The sequence below is a fragment of the Oncorhynchus clarkii genome, chromosome 33, assembly GCF_045791955.1.
Source record: "Oncorhynchus clarkii lewisi isolate Uvic-CL-2024 chromosome 33, UVic_Ocla_1.0, whole genome shotgun sequence".
Taxonomy (NCBI): domain Eukaryota; kingdom Metazoa; phylum Chordata; class Actinopteri; order Salmoniformes; family Salmonidae; genus Oncorhynchus; species Oncorhynchus clarkii.
The window spans coordinates 3,493,910-3,512,683 of NC_092179.1; the positions used below are offsets into that span (position 1 = coordinate 3,493,910).

Consider the following 18,774-nt stretch of genomic DNA (forward strand, 5'->3'; position numbering starts at 1 on the left):
AAGCACTGGAGACCACTCGGCCTGACAAAACATTTGTTAAATGTCTCGATGGGATCGACACATGGCCTTGCCATTGCTCTGCCTAACGTTCCTTGATTTCAATCTAGGGTTTACATACAGCAACTACAGGTTTTTAAGGTCATTTGCCACATGTAAATAACAGGATGAGGTGGATGAGTGGTTAAGGCGATGGACTGCTTATCCATTGTGCTCTACATGCATGAGTTAGAATCTCATCGTGTAACAATTAAAATTCGGTGCTTTATTTTGGCAATGGAAGATTTTGACTTTCACAAAACACTGGTAAAATTGCTGACTGCCACAGCGAGAGCACAGGACTTGGTATCTGAGTGGTGAAGGCGATGAACTGCATGTGTGGATTATAACACCAACTTCTTCACAAAACATTTGTTATTTCCTCTCTTACATGGCCCCACATGAAAATAGAATCCCTGCCCAATTCTAGTGCGACAAATAAGATTCAGGTATTGAAGAATAGCTTCACCAAGGGCAACCTCAATGGTGGGATTTGAACCGACAGCTCAAAACACTTAATCAAGCACTTGAGACCACTCGGCCTGACAAAACATTTGTTAAATGTCTCGATGGGATCGACACATGGCCTTGCCATTGCTCTGCCTAACTTTCATTGATTTCAATCTAGGGTTTACATACAGCAACTACAGGTTTTTAAGGTCATTTGCCACATGTAAGTAACAGGATGAGGTGGATGAGTGGTTAAGGCGATGGACTGCTTATCCATTGTGCTCTACATGCATGGGTTAGAGTCTCATCGTGTAACAATTAAAATTCGGTGCTTTATTTTGGCAATGGAAGATTTTGACTTTCACAAACACTGGCAAAATTGCTGACTGCCACAGCGAGAGCACAGGACTTGGTATCTGAGTGGTGAAGGCGATGAACTGCATGTGTGGATTATAACACCAACTTCTTCACACAACATTTGTTATTTCCTCTCTTACATGGCCCCACATGAAAATAGAATCCCTGCGCAATCCTAGAGCGACTAATAAGATTCAGGTATTGAAGAATAACTTCACCAAGGGCAACCTCAATAGTGGGATTTGAACCGACACCTCAACACACTTAATCAAGCACTGGAGACCACTCGGCCTGACAAAACATTTGTTAAATGTCTCGATGGGATCGACACATGGCCTTGCCATTGCTCTGCCTAACTTTCATTGATTTCATTCTAGGGTTTACATACAGCAACTACAGTCTTTTAAGGTTATTTGCAACTTCCAAAAAACAGGATGAGGTGGCCGAGTAGTGAAGGCGATGGACTGCTAATCCATTGTGCTCTGCATGCATGGGTTCGAATCCCATCCTCATCGAGTAACAATTCAAATGATGTGCTTTATTTTGGCACTGGAAGATTTTGACTTTCACAAACACTGGCAAAATTGCGGACTGCCACAGCGAGTGCACAGGACTTGGTATCTGAGTGGTGAAGGCGATGAACTGCATGTGTGGATTATGACACCAACCTCTTCACACAACATTTGTTATTTCCTCTCTTACATGGCCCCACATGAAAATAGAATCCCTGCGCAATCCTAGAGCGACTAATAAGATTCAGGTATTGAAGAATAACTTCACCAAGGGCAACCTCAATAGTGGGATTTGAACCGACACCTCAACACACTTAATCAAGCACTGGAGACCACTCGGCCTGACAAAACATTTGTTAAATGTCTCGATGGGATCGACACATGGCCTTGCCATTGCTCTGCCTAACGTTCATTGATTTCAATCTAGGGTTTACATACAGCAACTACAGGTTTTTAAGGTCATTTGCCACATGTAAATAACAGGATGAGGTGGATGAGTGGTTAAGGCGATGGACTGCTTATCCATTGTGCTCTACATGCATGAGTTAGAATCTCATCGTGTAACAATTAAAATTCGGTGCTTTATTTTGGCAATGGAAGATTTTGACTTTCACAACCACTGGCAAAATTGCTGACTGCCACAGCGAGAGCACAGGACTTGGTATCTGAGTGGTGAAGGCGATGAACTGCATGTGTGGATTATAACACCAACTTCTTCACAAAACATTTGTTATTTCCTCTCTTACATGGCCCCACATGAATGTAGAGTCCCTGCACAATCCTAGTGCGACTAATAAGATTCAGGAATTGAAGAATAACTTCACCAAGGGCAACCTCAATAGTGGGATTTGAACCGACACCTCAACACACATAATCAAGCACTGGAGACCACTCGGGCTGACAAAACATTTGTTAAATGTCTCGATGGGATAGACACATGGCCTTGCCATTGCTCTGCATTACTTTCATTGATTTCAATCTAGGGTTTACATACAGCAACTACAGTCTTTTAACGTCATTTGCAACTTCCAAAAAACAGGATGAGGTGGCCGAGTGGTTAAGGCGATGGACTGCTAATCCATTGTGCTCTGCATGCATGGGTTCGAATCCCATCCTCATCGTGTAACAATTAAAATTCAGTGATTTATTTTGGCACTGGAAGATTTTGACTTTCACAAACACTGGTAAGATTGCTGACTGCCACAGCGAGAGCACAGGACTTGGTATCTGAGTGGTGAAGGCGATGAACTGCATGTGTGGATTATAACACCAACCTCTTCACAAAACATTTGTTATTTCCTCTATTACATGGCCCCACATGAAAATAGAATCCCTGCCCAATTCTAGTGCGACAAATAAGATTCAGGTATTGAAGAATAGCTTCACCAAGGGCAACCTCAATGGTGGGATTTGAACCGACAGCTCAAAACACTTAATCAAGCACTTGAGACCACTCGGCCTGACAAAACATTTGTTAAATGTCTCGATGGGATCGACACATGGCCTTGCCATTGCTCTGCCTAACTTTCATTGATTTCAATCTAGGGTTTACATACAGCAACTACAGGTTTTTAAGGTCATTTGCCACATGTAAGTAACAGGATGAGGTGGATGAGTGGTTAAGGCGATGGACTGCTTATCCATTGTGCTCTACATGCATGGGTTAGAGTCTCATCGTGTAACAATTAAAATTCGGTGCTTTATTTTGGCAATGGAAGATTTTGACTTTCACAAACACTGGCAAAATTGCTGACTGCCACAGCGAGAGCACAGGACTTGGTATCTGAGTGGTGAAGGCGATGAACTGCATGTGTGGATTATAACACCAACTTCTTCACACAACATTTGTTATTTCCTCTCTTACATGGCCCCACATGAAAATAGAATCCCTGCGCAATCCTAGAGCGACTAATAAGATTCAGGTATTGAAGAATAACTTCACCAAGGGCAACCTCAATAGTGGGATTTGAACCGACACCTCAACACACTTAATCAAGCACTGAAGACAACTCCGCCTGACAAAACATTTGTTAAATGTCTCGATGGGATCGACACATGGCCTTGCCATTGCTCTGCCTAACTTTCATTGATTTCAATCTAGGGTTTACATACAGCAACTACAGGTTTTTAAGGTCATTTGCCACATGTAAATAACAGGATGAGGTGGATGAGTGGTTAAGGCGATGGACTGCTTATCCATTGTGCTCTACATGCATGGGTTAGAATCTCATCGTGTAACAATTAAAATTCGGTGCTTTAGTTTGGCAATGGAAGATTTTGACTTTCACAAACACTGGTAAAATTGCTGACTGCCACAGCGAGAGCACAGGACTTGGTATCTGAGTGGTGAAGGCGATGAACTGCATGTGTGGATTATAACACCAACTTCTTCACAAAACATTTGTTATTTCCTCTCTTACATGGCCCCACATGAATGTAGAGTCCCTGCACAATCCTAGTGCGACTAATAAGATTCAGGTATTGAAGAATAACTTCACCAAGGGCAACCTCAATAGTGGGATTTGAACCGACACCTCAACACACTTAATCAAGCACTGGAGACCACTCGGGCTGACAAAACATTTGTTAAATGTCTCGATGGGATAGACACATGGCCTTGCCATTGCTCTGCATAACTTTCATTGATTTCAATCTAGGGTTTACATACAGCAACTACAGTCTTTTAACGTCATTTGCAACTTCCAAAAAACAGGATGAGGTGGCCGAGTGGTTAAGGCGATGGACTGCTAATCCATTGTGCTCTGCATGCATGGGTTCGAATCCCATCCTCATCGTGTAACAATTAAAATTCAGTGATTTATTTTGGCACTGGAAGATTTTGACTTTCACAAACACTGGTAAGATTGCTGACTGCCACAGCGAGAGCACAGGACTTGGTATCTGAGTGGTGAAGGCGATGAACTGCATGTGTGGATTATAACACCAACCTCTTCACAAAACATTTGTTATTTCCTCTATTACATGGCCCCACATGAAAATAGAATCCCTGCCCAATTCTAGTGCGACAAATAAGATTCAGGTATTGAAGAATAGCTTCACCAAGGGCAACCTCAATGGTGGGATTTGAACCGACAGCTCAAAACACTTAATCAAGCACTTGAGACCACTCGGCCTGACAAAACATTTGTTAAATGTCTCGATGGGATCGACACATGGCCTTGCCATTGCTCTGCCTAACTTTCATTGATTTCAATCTAGGGTTTACATACAGCAACTACAGGTTTTTAAGGTCATTTGCCACATGTAAGTAACAGGATGAGGTGGATGAGTGGTTAAGGCGATGGACTGCTTATCCATTGTGCTCTACATGCATGGGTTAGAGTCTCATCGTGTAACAATTAAAATTCGGTGCTTTATTTTGGCAATGGAAGATTTTGACTTTCACAAACACTGGCAAAATTGCTGACTGCCACAGCGAGAGCACAGGACTTGGTATCTGAGTGGTGAAGGCGATGAACTGCATGTGTGGATTATAACACCAACCTCTTCACACAACATTTGTTATTTCCTCTCTTACATGGCCCCACATGAAAATAGAATCCCTGCGCAATCCTAGAGCGACTAATAAGATTCAGGTATTGAAGAATAACTTCACCAAGGGCAACCTCAATAGTGGGATTTGAACCGACACCTCAACACACTTAATCAAGCACTGAAGACAACTCGGCCTGACAAAACATTTGTTAAATGTCTCGATGGGATCGACACATGGCCTTGCCATTGCTCTGCCTAACTTTCATTGATTTCAATCTAGGGTTTACATACAGCAACTACAGGTTTTTAAGGTCATTTGCCACATGTAAATAACAGGATGAGGTGGATGAGTGGTTAAGGCGATGGACTGCTTATCCATTGTGCTCTACATGCATGGGTTAGAATCTCATCGTGTAACAATTAAAATTCGGTGCTTTATTTTGGCAATGGAAGATTTTGACTTTCACAAACACTGGTAAAATTGCTGACTGCCACAGCGAGAGCACAGGACTTGGTATCTGAGTGGTGAAGGCGATGAACTGCATGTGTGGATTATAACACCAACTTCTTCACAAAACATTTGTTATTTCCTCTCTTACATGGCCCCACATGAATGTAGAGTCCCTGCACAATCCTAGTGCGACTAATAAGATTCAGGTATTGAAGAATAACTTCACCAAGGGCAACCTCAATAGTGGGATTTGAACCGACACCTCAACACACTTAATCAAGCACTGGAGACCACTCGGGCTGACAAAACATTTGTTAAATGTCTCGATGGGATAGACACATGGCCTTGCCATTGCTCTGCATAACTTTCATTGATTTCAATCTAGGGTTTACATACAGCAACTACAGTCTTTTAACGTCATTTGCAACTTCCAAAAAACAGGATGAGGTGGCCGCGTGGTTAAGGCGATGGACTGCTAATCCATTGTGCTCTGCATGCATGGGTTCGAATCCCATCCTCATCGTGTAACAATTAAAATTCAGTGACTTATTTTGGCACTGGAAGATTTTGACTTTCACAAACACTGGTAAGATTGCTGACTGCCACAGCGAGAGCACAGGACTTGGTATCTGAGTGGTGAAGGCGATGAACTGCATGTGTGGATTATAACACCAACCTCTTCACAAAACATTTGTTATTTCCTCTATTACATGGCCCCACATGAAAATAGAATCCCTGCCCAATTCTAGTGCGACAAATAAGATTCAGGTATTGAAGAATAGCTTCACCAAGGGCAACCTCAATGGTGGGATTTGAACCGACAGCTCAAAACACTTAATCAAGCACTTGAGACCACTCGGCCTGACAAAACATTTGTTAAATGTCTCGATGGGATCGACACATGGCCTTGCCATTGCTCTGCCTAACTTTCATTGATTTCAATCTAGGGTTTACATACAGCAACTACAGGTTTTTAAGGTCATTTGCCACATGTAAGTAACAGGATGAGGTGGATGAGTGGTTAAGGCGATGGACTGCTTATCCATTGTGCTCTACATGCATGGGTTAGAGTCTCATCGTGTAACAATTAAAATTCGGTGCTTTATTTTGGCAATGGAAGATTTTGACTTTCACAAACACTGGCAAAATTGCTGACTGCCACAGCGAGAGCACAGGACTTGGTATCTGAGTGGTGAAGGCGATGAACTGCATGTGTGGATTATAACACCAACCTCTTCACACAACATTTGTTATTTCCTCTCTTACATGGCCCCACATGAAAATAGAATCCCTGCGCAATCCTAGAGCGACTAATAAGATTCAGGTATTGAAGAATAACTTCACCAAGGGCAACCTCAATAGTGGGATTTGAACCGACACCTCAACACACTTAATCAAGCACTGGAGACCACTCGGCCTGACAAAACATTTGTTAAATGTCTCGATGGGATAGACACATGGCCTTGCCATTGCTCTGCATAACTTTCATTGATTTCAATCTAGGGTTTACATACAGCAACTACAGTCTTTTAACGTCATTTGCAACTTCCAAAAAACAGGATGAGGTGGCCGAGTGGTTAAGGCGATGGACTGCTAATCCATTGTGCTCTGCATGCATGGGTTCGAATCCCATCCTCATCGTGTAACAATTCAAATGATATGCTTTATTTTGGCACTGGAAGATTTTGACTTTCACAAACACTGGCAAAATTGCTGACTGCCACAGCGAGAGCACAGGACTTGGTATCTGAGTGGTGAAGGCGATGAACTGCATGTGTGGATAATAACACCAACCTCTTCACACAACATTTGTTATTTCCTCTCTTACATGGCCCCACATGAAAATAGAATCCCTGCCCAATTCTAGTGCGACTAATAAGATTCAGGTATTGAAGAATAGCTTCACCAAGGGCAACCTCAATAGTGGGATTTGAACCGACAGTTTAAAACACTTAATCAAGCACTTGAGACCACTCGGCCTGACAAAACATTTGTTAAATGTCTCGATGGGATCGACACATGGCCTTGCCATTGCTCTGCCTAACTTTCATTGATTTCAATCTAGGGTTTACATACAGCAACTACAGGTTTTTAAGGTCATTTGCCACATGTAAGTAACAGGATGAGGTGGATGAGTGGTTAAGGTGATGGACTGCTTATCCATTGTGCTCTACATGCATGGGTTAGAGTCTCATCGTGTAACAATTAAAATTTGGTGCTTTATTTTGGCAATGGAAGATTTTGACTTTCACAAACACTGGCAAAATTGCTGACTGCCACAGCGAGAGCACAGGACTTGGTATCTGAGTGGTGAAGGCGATGAACTGCATGTGTGGATTATAACACCAACCTCTTCACACAACATTTGTTATTTCCTCTCTTACATGGCCCCACATGAAAATAGAATCCCTGCGCAATCCTAGAGCGACTAATAAGATTCAGGTATTGAAGAATAACTTCACCAAGGGCAACCTCAATAGTGGGATTTGAACCGACACCTCAACACACTTAATCAAGCACTGGAGACCACTCGGCCTGACAAAACATTTGTTAAATGTCTCGATGGGATCGACACATGGCCTTGCCATTGCTCTGCCTAACTTTCATTGATTTCATTCTAGGGTTTACATACAGCAACTACAGTCTTTTAAGGTTATTTGCAACTTCCAAAAAACAGGATGAGGTGGCCGAGTGGTGAAGGCGATGGACTGCTAATCCATTGTGCTCTGCATGCATGGGTTCAAATCCCATCCTCATCGATTAACAATTCAAATGATGTGCTTTATTTTGGCACTGGAAGATTTTGACTTTCACAAACACTGGCAAAATTGCTGACTGCCACAGCGAGAGCACAGGACTTGGTATCTGAGTGGTGAAGGCGATGAACTGCATGTGTGGATTATAACACCAACCTCTTCACACAACATTTGTTATTTCCTCTCTTACATGGCCCCACATGAAAATAGAATCCCTGCGCAATCCTAGAGCGACTAATAAGATTCAGGTATTGAAGAATAACTTCACCAAGGGCAACCTCAATAGTGGGATTTGAACCGACACCTCAACACACTTAATCAAGCACTGGAGACCACTCGGCCTGACAAAACATTTGTTAAATGTCTCGATGGGATCGACACATGGCCTTGCCATTGCTCTGCCTAACTTTCATTGATTTCATTCTAGGGTTTACATACAGCAACTACAGTCTTTTAAGGTCATTTTGCAACTTCCAAAAAACAGGATGAGGTGGCCGAGTGGTGAAGGCGATGGACTGCTAATCCATTGTGCTCTGCATGCATGGGTTCGAATCCCATCCTCATCGAGTAACAATTCAAATGATGTGGTTTATTTTGGCAATGGAAGATTTTGACTTTCACAAACACTGGCAAAATTGCTGACTGCCACAGCGAGAGCACAGGACTTGGTATCTGAGTGGTGAAGGCGATGAACTGCATGTGTGGATTATAACACCAACCTCTTCACACAACATTTGTTATTTCCTCTCTTACATGGCCCCACATGAAAATAGAATCCCTGCGCAATCCTAGAGCGACTAATAAGATTCAGGTATTGAAGAATAACTTCACCAAGGGCAACCTCAATAGTGGGATTTGAACCGACACCTCAACACACTTAATCAAGCACTGGAGACCACTCGGGCTGACAAAACATTTGTTAAATGTCTCGATGGGATAGACACATGGCCTTGCCATTGCTCTGCCTAACTTTCATTGATTTCAATCTAGGGTTTACATACAGCAACTACAGGTTTTTAAGGTCATTTGCCACATGTAAATAACAGGATGAGGTGGATGAGTGGTTAAGGCGATGGACTGCTTATCCATTGTGCTCTACATGCATGGGTTAGAATCTCATCGTGTAACAATTAAAATTCGGTGCTTTATTTTGGCAATGGAAGATTTTGACTTTCACAAAACACTGGTAAAATTGCTGACTGCCACAGCGAGAGCACAGGACTTGGTATCTGAGTGGTGAAGGCGATGAACTGCATGTGTGGATTATAACACCAACTTCTTCACAAAACATTTGTTATTTCCTCTCTTACATGGCCCCACATGAAAATAGAATCCCTGCGCAATCCTAGAGCGACTAATAAGATTCAGGTATTGAAGAATAACTTCACCAAGGGCAACCTCAATAGTGGGATTTGAACCGACACCTCAACACACTTAATCAAGCACTGGAGACCACTCGGCCTGACAAAACATTTGTTAAATGTCTCGATGGGATCGACACATGGCCTTGCCATTGCTCTGCCTAACTTTCATTGATTTCATTCTAGGGTTTACATACAGCAACTACAGTCTTTTAAGGTTATTTGCAACTTCCAAAAAACAGGATGAGGTGGCCGAGTGGTGAAGGCGATGGACTGCTAATCCATTGTGCTCTGCATGCATGGGTTCAAATCCCATCCTCATCGATTAACAATTCAAATGATGTGCTTTATTTTGGCACTGGAAGATTTTGACTTTCACAAACACTGGCAAAATTGCTGACTGCCACAGCGAGAGCACAGGACTTGGTATCTGAGTGGTGAAGGCGATGAACTGCATGTGTGGATTATAACACCAACCTCTTCACACAACATTTGTTATTTCCTCTCTTACATGGCCCCACATGAAAATAGAATCCCTGCGCAATCCTAGAGCGACTAATAAGATTCAGGTATTGAAGAATAACTTCACCAAGGGCAACCTCAATAGTGGGATTTGAACCGACACCTCAACACACTTAATCAAGCACTGGAGACCACTCGGCCTGACAAAACATTTGTTAAATGTCTCGATGGGATCGACACATGGCCTTGCCATTGCTCTGCCTAACTTTCATTGATTTCATTCTAGGGTTTACATACAGCAACTACAGTCTTTTAAGGTCATTTTGCAACTTCCAAAAAACAGGATGAGGTGGCCGAGTGGTGAAGGCGATGGACTGCTAATCCATTGTGCTCTGCATGCATGGGTTCGAATCCCATCCTCATCGAGTAACAATTCAAATGATGTGGTTCATTTTGGCAATGGAAGATTTTGACTTTCACAAACACTGGCAAAATTGCTGACTGCCACAGCGAGAGCACAGGACTTGGTATCTGAGTGGTGAAGGCGATGAACTGCATGTGTGGATTATAACACCAACCTCTTCACACAACATTTGTTATTTCCTCTCTTACATGGCCCCACATGAAAATAGAATCCCTGCGCAATCCTAGAGCGACTAATAAGATTCAGGTATTGAAGAATAACTTCACCAAGGGCAACCTCAATAGTGGGATTTGAACCGACACCTCAACACACTTAATCAAGCACTGGAGACCACTCGGGCTGACAAAACATTTGTTAAATGTCTCGATGGGATAGACACATGGCCTTGCCATTGCTCTGCCTAACTTTCATTGATTTCAATCTAGGGTTTACATACAGCAACTACAGGTTTTTAAGGTCATTTGCCACATGTAAATAACAGGATGAGGTGGATGAGTGGTTAAGGCGATGGACTGCTTATCCATTGTGCTCTACATGCATGAGTTAGAATCTCATCGTGTAACAATTAAAATTCGGTGCTTTATTTTGGCAACGGAAGATTTTGACTTTCACAAACACTGGTAAAATTGCTGACTGCCACAGCGAGAGCACAGGACTTGGTATCTGAGTGGTGAAGGCGATGAACTGCATGTGTGGATTATAACACCAACTTCTTCACAAAACATTTGTTATTTCCTCTCTTACATGGCCCCACATGAATGTAGAGTCCCTGCACAATCCTAGTGCGACTAATAAGATTCAGGTATTGAAGAATAACTTCACCAAGGGCAACCTCAATAGTGGGATTTGAACCGACACCTCAACACACTTAATCAAGCCCTGGAGACCACTCGGCCTGACAAAACTTTTGTTAAATGTCTCGATGGGATAGACACATGGCCTTGCCATTGCTCTGCATAACTTTCATTGATTTCAATCTAGGGTTTACATACAGCAACTACAGTCTTTTAAGGTCATTTGCAACTTCCAAAAAACAGGATGAGGTGGCCGAGTGGTTAAGGCGATGGACTGCTAATCCATTGTGCTCTGCATGCATGGGTTCGAATCCCATCCTCATCGTGTAACAATTAAAATTCAGTGATTTATTTTGGCACTGGAAGATTTTGACTTTCACAAACACTGGTAAAATTGCTGACTGCCACAGCGAGAGCACAGGACTTGGTATCTGAGTGGTGAAGGCGATGAACTGCACGTGTGGATTATAACACCAACCTCTTCACACAACATTTGTTATTTCCTCTCTTACATGGCCCCACATGAAAATAGAATCCCTGCGCAATCCTAGAGCGACTAATAAGATTCAGGTATTGAAGAATAACTTCACCAAGGGCAACCTCAATAGTGGGATTTGAACCGACACCTCAACACACTTAATCAAGCACTGGAGACCACTCGGCCTGACAAAACATTTGTTAAATGTCTCGATGGGATAGACACATGGCCTTGCCATTGCTCTGCCTAACTTTCATTGATTTCAATCTAGGGTTTACATACAGCAACTACAGGTTTTTAAGGTCATTTGCCACATGTAAATAACAGGATGAGGTGGATGAGTGGTTAAGGCGATGGACTGCTTATCCATTGTGCTCTACATGCATGGGTTAGAATCTCATCGTGTAACAATTAAAATTCGGTGCTTTATTTTGGCACTGGAAGATTTTGACTTTCACAAAACACTGGTAAAATTGCTGACTGCCACAGCGAGAGCACAGGACTTGGTATCTGAGTGGTGAAGGCGATGAACTGCATGTGTGGATTATAACACCAACTTCTTCACAAAACATTTGTTATTTCCTCTCTTACATGGCCCCACATGAATGTAGAGTCCCTGCACAACCCTAGTGCGACTAATAAGATTCAGGTATTGAAGAATAACTTCACCAAGGGCAACCTCAATAGTGGGATTTGAACCGACACCTCAACACACTTAATCAAGCACTGGAGACCACTCGGCCTGACAAAACATTTGTTAAATGTCTCGATGGGATCGACACATGGCCTTGCCATTGCTCTGCATAACTTTCATTGATTTCAATCTAGGGTTTACATACAGTAACTACAGTCTTTTAAGGTCATTTGCAACTTCCAAAAAACAGAATGAGGTGGCCGAGTGGTTAAGGCGATGGACTGCTAATCCATTGTGCTCTGCATGCATGGGTTCGAATCCCATCCTCATCGTGTAACAATTAAAATTCAGTGATTTATTTTGGCACTGGAAGATTTTGACTTTCACAAACACTGGTAAAATTGCTGACTGCCACAGCGAGAGCACAGGACTTGGTATCTGAGTGGTGAAGGCGATGAACTGCATGTGTGGATTATAACACCAACCTTTTCACACAACATTTGTTATTTCCTCTCTTACATGGCCCCACATGAAAATAGAATCCCTGCGCAATCCTAGAGCGACTAATAAGATTCAGGTATTGAAGAACAACTTCACCAAGGGCAACCTCAATAGTGGGATTTGAACCGACACCTCAACACACTTAATCAAGCACTGGAGACCACTCGGCCTGACAAAACATTTGTTAAATGTCTCGATGGGATAGACACATGGCCTTGCCATTGCTCTGCATAACTTTCATTGATTTCAATCTAGGGTTTACATGCAGCAACTACAGTCTTTTAAGGTAATTTGCAACTTACAAAAAACAGGATGAGGTGGCCGAGTGGTTAAGGCGATGGACTGCTAATCCATTGTGCTCTGCATGCATGGGTTCGAATCCCATCCTCATCGAGTAACAATTCAAATTATGTGCTTTATTTTGGCAATGGAAGATTTTGACTTTCACAAACACTGGCAAAATTGCTGACTGCCACAGCGAGAGCACAGGACTTGGTATCTGAGTGGTGAAGGCGATGAACTGCATGTGTGGATTATAACACCAACCTCTTCACAAAACATTTGTTATTTCCTCTCTTACATGGCCCCACATGAATGTAGAGTCCCTGCACAATCCTAGTGCGACTAATACGATTCAGGTATTGAAGAATAGCTTCACCAAGGGCAACCTCAATAGTGGGATTTGAACCGACACCTCAACACACTTAATCAAGCACTGGAGACCACTCGGCCTGACAAAACATTTGTTAAATGTCTCGATGGGATCGACACATGTCCTTGCCATTGCTCTGCCTAACTTTCATTGATTTCAATCTAGGGTTTACAGACAGCAACTACAGTTTTTTAAGGTCATTTTCCACTTCTAATATACAGGATGGGCTGGCCGAGTGGTTAAGGCGATGGACTGCTAATCCATTGTGCTCTGCATGCATGGGTTCGAATCCCATCCTCATCGTGTAACAATTAAAATGATGTGCTTTATTTTGGCACTGGAAGATTTTGACTTTCACAAACACTGGTAAATAACATGTAAATAACAGGATGAGGTGGATGAGTGGTTAAGGCGATGGACTGCTTATCCATTGTGCTCTACATGCATTGGTTAGAATCTCATCGTGTAACAATTAAAATTCGGTGCTTTGTTTTGGCAATGGATGATTTTGACTTTCACAAACACTGGTAAAATTGCTGACTGCCACAGCGAGAGCACAGGACTTGGTATCTGAGTGGTGAAGGCGATGAACTGCATGTGTGGATTATAACACCAACTTCTTCACAAAACATTTGTTATTTCCTCTCTTACATGGCCCCACATGAATGTAGAGTCCCTGCACAATCCTAGTGCGACTAATAAGATTCAGGTATTGAAGAATAACTTCACCAAGGGCAACCTCAATAGTGGGATTTGAACCGACACCTCAACACACTTAATCAAACCCTGGAGACCACTCGGCCTGACAAAACTTTTGTTAAATGTCTCGATGGGATAGACACATGGCCTTGCCATTGCTCTGCATAACTTTCATTGATTTCAATCTAGGGTTTACATACAGCAACTACAGTCTTTTAACGTCATTTGCAACTTCCAAAAAAAAGATGAGGTGGCCGAGTGGTTAAGGCGATGGACTGCTAATCCATTGTGCTCTGCATGCATGGGTTCGAATCCCATCCTCATCGTGTAACAATTAAAATTCAGTGATTTATTTTGGCACTGGAAGATTTTGACTTTCACAAACAGTGGTAAAATTGCTGACTGCCACAGCGAGAGCACAGGACTTGGTATCTGAGTGGTGAAGGCGATGAACTGCATGTGTGGATTATAACACCAACCTCTTCACACAACATTTGTTATTTCCTCTCTTACATGGCCCCACATGAAAATAGAATCATTGCGCAATCCAAGAGAGACTAATAAGATTCAGGTATTGAAGAATAACTTCACCAAGGGCAACCTCAATAGTGGGATTTGAACCGACACCTCAACACACTTAATCAAGCACTGGAGACCACTCGGCCTGACAAAACATTTGTTAAATGTCTCGATGGGATCGACACATGGCCTTGCCATTGCTCTGCATAACTTTCATTGATTTCAATCTAGGGTTTACATACAGTAACTACAGTCTTTTAAGGTCATTTGCAACTTCTAAAAAACAGAATGAGGTGGCCGAGTGGTTAAGGCGATGGGCTGCTAATCCATTGTGCTCTGCATGCATGGGTTCGAATCCCATCCTCATCGTGTAACAATTAAAATTCGGTAATTTATTTTGGCACTGGAAGATTTTGACTTTCACAAACACTGGTAAATAACATGTAAATAACAGGATGAGGTGGATGAGTGGTTAAGGCGATGGACTGCTTATCCATTGTGCTCTACATGCATGAGTTAGAATCTCATCGTGTAACAATTAAAATTCGGTGCTTTATTTTGGCAATGGAAGATTTTGACTTTCACAAACACTGGTAAAATTGCTGACTGCCACAGCGAGAGCATAGGACTTGGTATCTGAGTGGTGAAGGCGATGAACTGCATGTGTGGATTATAACACCAACCTCTTCACACAACATTTGTTATTTCCTCTCTTACATGGCCCCACATGAAAATAGAATCCCTGCGCAATCCTAGAGCGACTAATAAGATTCAGGTATTGAAGAATAACTTCACCAAGGGCAACCTCAATAGTGGGATTTGAACCGACACCTCAACACACTTAATCAAGCACTGGAGACCACTCGGCCTGACAAAACATTTGTTAAATGTCTCGATGGGATCGACACATGGCCTTGCCATTGCTCTGCCTAACGTTCATTGATTTCAATCTAGGGTTTACATACAGCAACTACAGGTTTTTAAGGTCATTTGCCACATGTAAATAACAGGATGAGGTGGATGAGTGGTTAAGGCGATGGGCTGCTTATCCATTGTGCTCTACATGCATGAGTTAGAATCTCATCGTGTAACAATTAAAATTCGGTGCTTTATTTTGGCAATGGAAGATTTTGACTTTCACAAAACACTGGTAAAATTGCTGACTGCCACAGCGAGAGCACAGGACTTGGTATCTGAGTGGTGAAGGCGATGAACTGCATGTGTGGATTATAACACCAACTTCTTCACAAAACATTTGTTATTTCCTCTCTTACATGGCCCCACATGAATGTAGAGTCCCTGCACAATCCTAGTGCGACTAATAAGATTCAGGAATTGAAGAATAACTTCACCAAGGGCAACCTCAATAGTGGGATTTGAACCGACACCTCAACACACTTAATCAAGCACTGGAGACCACTCGGGCTGACAAAACATTTGTTAAATGTCTCGATGGGATAGACACATGGCCTTGCCATTGCTCTGCATAACTTTCATTGATTTCAATCTAGGGTTTACATACAGCAACTACAGTCTTTTAACGTCATTTGCAACTTCCAAAAAACAGGATGAGGTGGCCGAGTGGTTAAGGCGATGGACTGCTAATCCATTGTGCTCTGCATGCATGGGTTCGAATCCCATCCTCATCGTGTAACAATTAAAATGTTGTGCTTTATTTTGGAACTGGAAGATTTTGACTTTCACAAACACTGGTAAAATTGCTGACTACCACAGCGAGAGCACAGGACTTGGTATCTGAGTGGTGAAGGCGATGAACTGCATGTGTGGATTATAACGCCAACCTCTTCACAAAACATTTGTTATTTCCTCTCTTACATGGCCCCACATGAAAATAGAATCCCTGCCCAATTCTAGTGCGACTAATAAGATTCAGGTATTGAAGAATAGCTTCACCAAGGGCAACCTCAATAGTGGGATTTGAACCGACAGTTTAAAACACTTAATCAAGCACTTGAGACCAATCGGCCTGACAAAACATTTGTTAAATGTCTCGATGGGATCGACACATGGCCTTGCCATTGCTCTGCCTAACTTTCATTGATTTCAATCTAGGGTTTACATACAGCAACTACAGGTTTTTAAGGTCATTTGCCACATGTAAGTAACAGGATGAGGTGGATGAGTGGTTAAGGCGATGGACTGCTTATCCATTGTGCTCTACATGCATGGGTTAGAGTCTCATCGTGTAACAATTAAAATTCGGTGCTTTATTTTGGCAATGGAAGATTTTGACTTTCACAAACACTGGCAAAATTGCTGACTGCCACAGCGAGAGCACAGGACTTGGTATCTGAGTGGTGAAGGCGATGAACTGCATGTGTGGATTATAACACCAACTTCTTCACACAACATTTGTTATTTCCTCTCTTACATGGCCCCACATGAAAATAGAATCCCTGCGCAATCCTAGAGCGACTAATAAGATTCAGGTATTGAAGAATAACTTCACCAAGGGCAACCTCAATAGTGGGATTTGAACCGACACCTCAACACACTTAATCAAGCACTGGAGACCACTCGGCCTGACAAAACATTTGTTAAATGTCTCGATGGGATCGACACATGGCCTTGCCATTGCTCTGCCTAACTTTCATTGATTTCATTCTAGGGTTTACATACAGCAACTACAGTCTTTTAAGGTTATTTGCAACTTCCAAAAAACAGGATGAGGTGGCCGAGTAGTGAAGGCGATGGACTGCTAATCCATTGTGCTCTGCATGCATGGGTTCGAATCCCATCCTCATCGAGTAACAATTCAAATGATGTGCTTTATTTTGGCACTGGAAGATTTTGACTTTCACAAACACTGGCAAAATTGCTGACTGCCACAGCGAGAGCACAGGACTTGGTATCTGAGTGGTGAAGGCGATGAACTGCATGTGTGGATTATAACACCAACCTCTTCACACAACATTTGTTATTTCCTCTCTTACATGGCCCCACATGAAAATAGAATCCCTGCGCAATCCTAGAGCGACTAATAAGATTCAGGTATTGAAGAATAACTTCACCAAGGGCAACCTCAATAGTGGGATTTGAACCGACACCTCAACACACTTAATCAAGCACTGGAGACCACTCGGCCTGACAAAACATTTGTTAAATGTCTCGATGGGATCGACACATGGCCTTGCCATTGCTCTGCCTAACGTTCATTGATTTCAATCTAGGGTTTACATACAGCAACTACAGGTTTTTAAGGTCATTTGCCACATGTAAATAACAGGATGAGGTGGATGAGTGGTTAAGGCGATGGACTGCTTATCCATTGTGCTCTACATGCATGAGTTAGAATCTCATCGTGTAACAATTAAAATTCGGTGCTTTATTTTGGCAATGGAAGATTTTGACTTTCACAAAACACTGGTAAAATTGCTGACTGCCACAGCGAGAGCACAGGACTTGGTATCTGAGTGGTGAAGGCGATGAACTGCATGTGTGGATTATAACACCAACTTCTTCACAAAACATTTGTTATTTCCTCTCTTACATGGCCCCACATGAATGTAGAGTCCCTGCACAATCCTAGTGCGACTAATAAGATTCAGGAATTGAAGAATAACTTCACCAAGGGCAACCTCAATAGTGGGATTTGAACCGACACCTCAACACACTTAATCAAGCACTGGAGACCACTCGGGCTGACAAAACATTTGTTAAATGTCTCGATGGGATAGACACATGGCCTTGCCATTGCTCTGCATAACTTTCATTGATTTCAATCTAGGGTTTACATACAGCAACTACAGTCTTTTAACGTCATTTGCAACTTCCAAAAAACAGGATGAGGTGGCCGAGTGGTTAAGGCGATGGACTGCTAATCCATTGTGCTCTGCATGCATGGGTTCGAATCCCATCCTCATCGAGTAACAATTCAAATGATGTGCTTTATTTTGGCACTGGAAGATTTTGACTTTCACAAACACTGGCAAAATTGCTGACTGCCACAGCGAGAGCACAGGACTTGGTATCTGAGTGGTGAAGGCGATGAACTGCATGTGTGGATTATAACAACAACCTCTTCACACAACATTTGTTATTTCCTCTCTTACATGGCCCCACATGAAAATAGAATCCCTGCGCAATCCTAGAGCGACTAATAAGATTCAGGTATTGAAGAATAACTTCACCAAGGGCAACCTCAATAGTGGGATTTGAACCGACACCTCAAC

The 18,774-nt window shown here is 42.5% G+C and overlaps 12 non-coding genes across 12 annotated transcripts; all 12 read left to right on the forward strand.

Annotated features, from left to right (window-relative positions):
- The first annotated feature begins 2,394 nt into the window (after nt 1–2,394).
- Nucleotides 2,395–2,476, forward strand: trnas-gcu (transfer RNA serine (anticodon GCU)). The gene has a single exon. It is a non-coding gene; the product is annotated as a tRNA-Ser (tRNA).
- A 1,592-nt stretch (nt 2,477–4,068) lies between these two features.
- Nucleotides 4,069–4,150, forward strand: trnas-gcu (transfer RNA serine (anticodon GCU)). Its single transcript has one exon. It is a non-coding gene; the product is annotated as a tRNA-Ser (tRNA).
- A 2,710-nt stretch (nt 4,151–6,860) lies between these two features.
- Nucleotides 6,861–6,942, forward strand: trnas-gcu (transfer RNA serine (anticodon GCU)). Its single transcript has one exon. It is a non-coding gene; the product is annotated as a tRNA-Ser (tRNA).
- Nucleotides 6,943–7,978: 1,036 nt separating this feature from the next.
- Nucleotides 7,979–8,060, forward strand: trnas-gcu (transfer RNA serine (anticodon GCU)). Its single transcript has one exon. It is a non-coding gene; the product is annotated as a tRNA-Ser (tRNA).
- Nucleotides 8,061–8,541: 481 nt separating this feature from the next.
- On the forward strand, nt 8,542–8,623 carry trnas-gcu (transfer RNA serine (anticodon GCU)). The gene has a single exon. It is a non-coding gene; the product is annotated as a tRNA-Ser (tRNA).
- A 1,037-nt stretch (nt 8,624–9,660) lies between these two features.
- On the forward strand, nt 9,661–9,742 carry trnas-gcu (transfer RNA serine (anticodon GCU)). Its single transcript has one exon. It is a non-coding gene; the product is annotated as a tRNA-Ser (tRNA).
- Nucleotides 9,743–10,223: 481 nt separating this feature from the next.
- Nucleotides 10,224–10,305, forward strand: trnas-gcu (transfer RNA serine (anticodon GCU)). The gene has a single exon. It is a non-coding gene; the product is annotated as a tRNA-Ser (tRNA).
- A 1,036-nt stretch (nt 10,306–11,341) lies between these two features.
- trnas-gcu (transfer RNA serine (anticodon GCU)) lies at nt 11,342–11,423 on the forward strand. The gene has a single exon. It is a non-coding gene; the product is annotated as a tRNA-Ser (tRNA).
- Nucleotides 11,424–13,022: 1,599 nt separating this feature from the next.
- On the forward strand, nt 13,023–13,104 carry trnas-gcu (transfer RNA serine (anticodon GCU)). Its single transcript has one exon. It is a non-coding gene; the product is annotated as a tRNA-Ser (tRNA).
- A 1,202-nt stretch (nt 13,105–14,306) lies between these two features.
- On the forward strand, nt 14,307–14,388 carry trnas-gcu (transfer RNA serine (anticodon GCU)). Its single transcript has one exon. It is a non-coding gene; the product is annotated as a tRNA-Ser (tRNA).
- A 1,760-nt stretch (nt 14,389–16,148) lies between these two features.
- Nucleotides 16,149–16,230, forward strand: trnas-gcu (transfer RNA serine (anticodon GCU)). The gene has a single exon. It is a non-coding gene; the product is annotated as a tRNA-Ser (tRNA).
- Nucleotides 16,231–18,385: 2,155 nt separating this feature from the next.
- On the forward strand, nt 18,386–18,467 carry trnas-gcu (transfer RNA serine (anticodon GCU)). Its single transcript has one exon. It is a non-coding gene; the product is annotated as a tRNA-Ser (tRNA).
- Nucleotides 18,468–18,774: the final 307 nt, after the last annotated feature.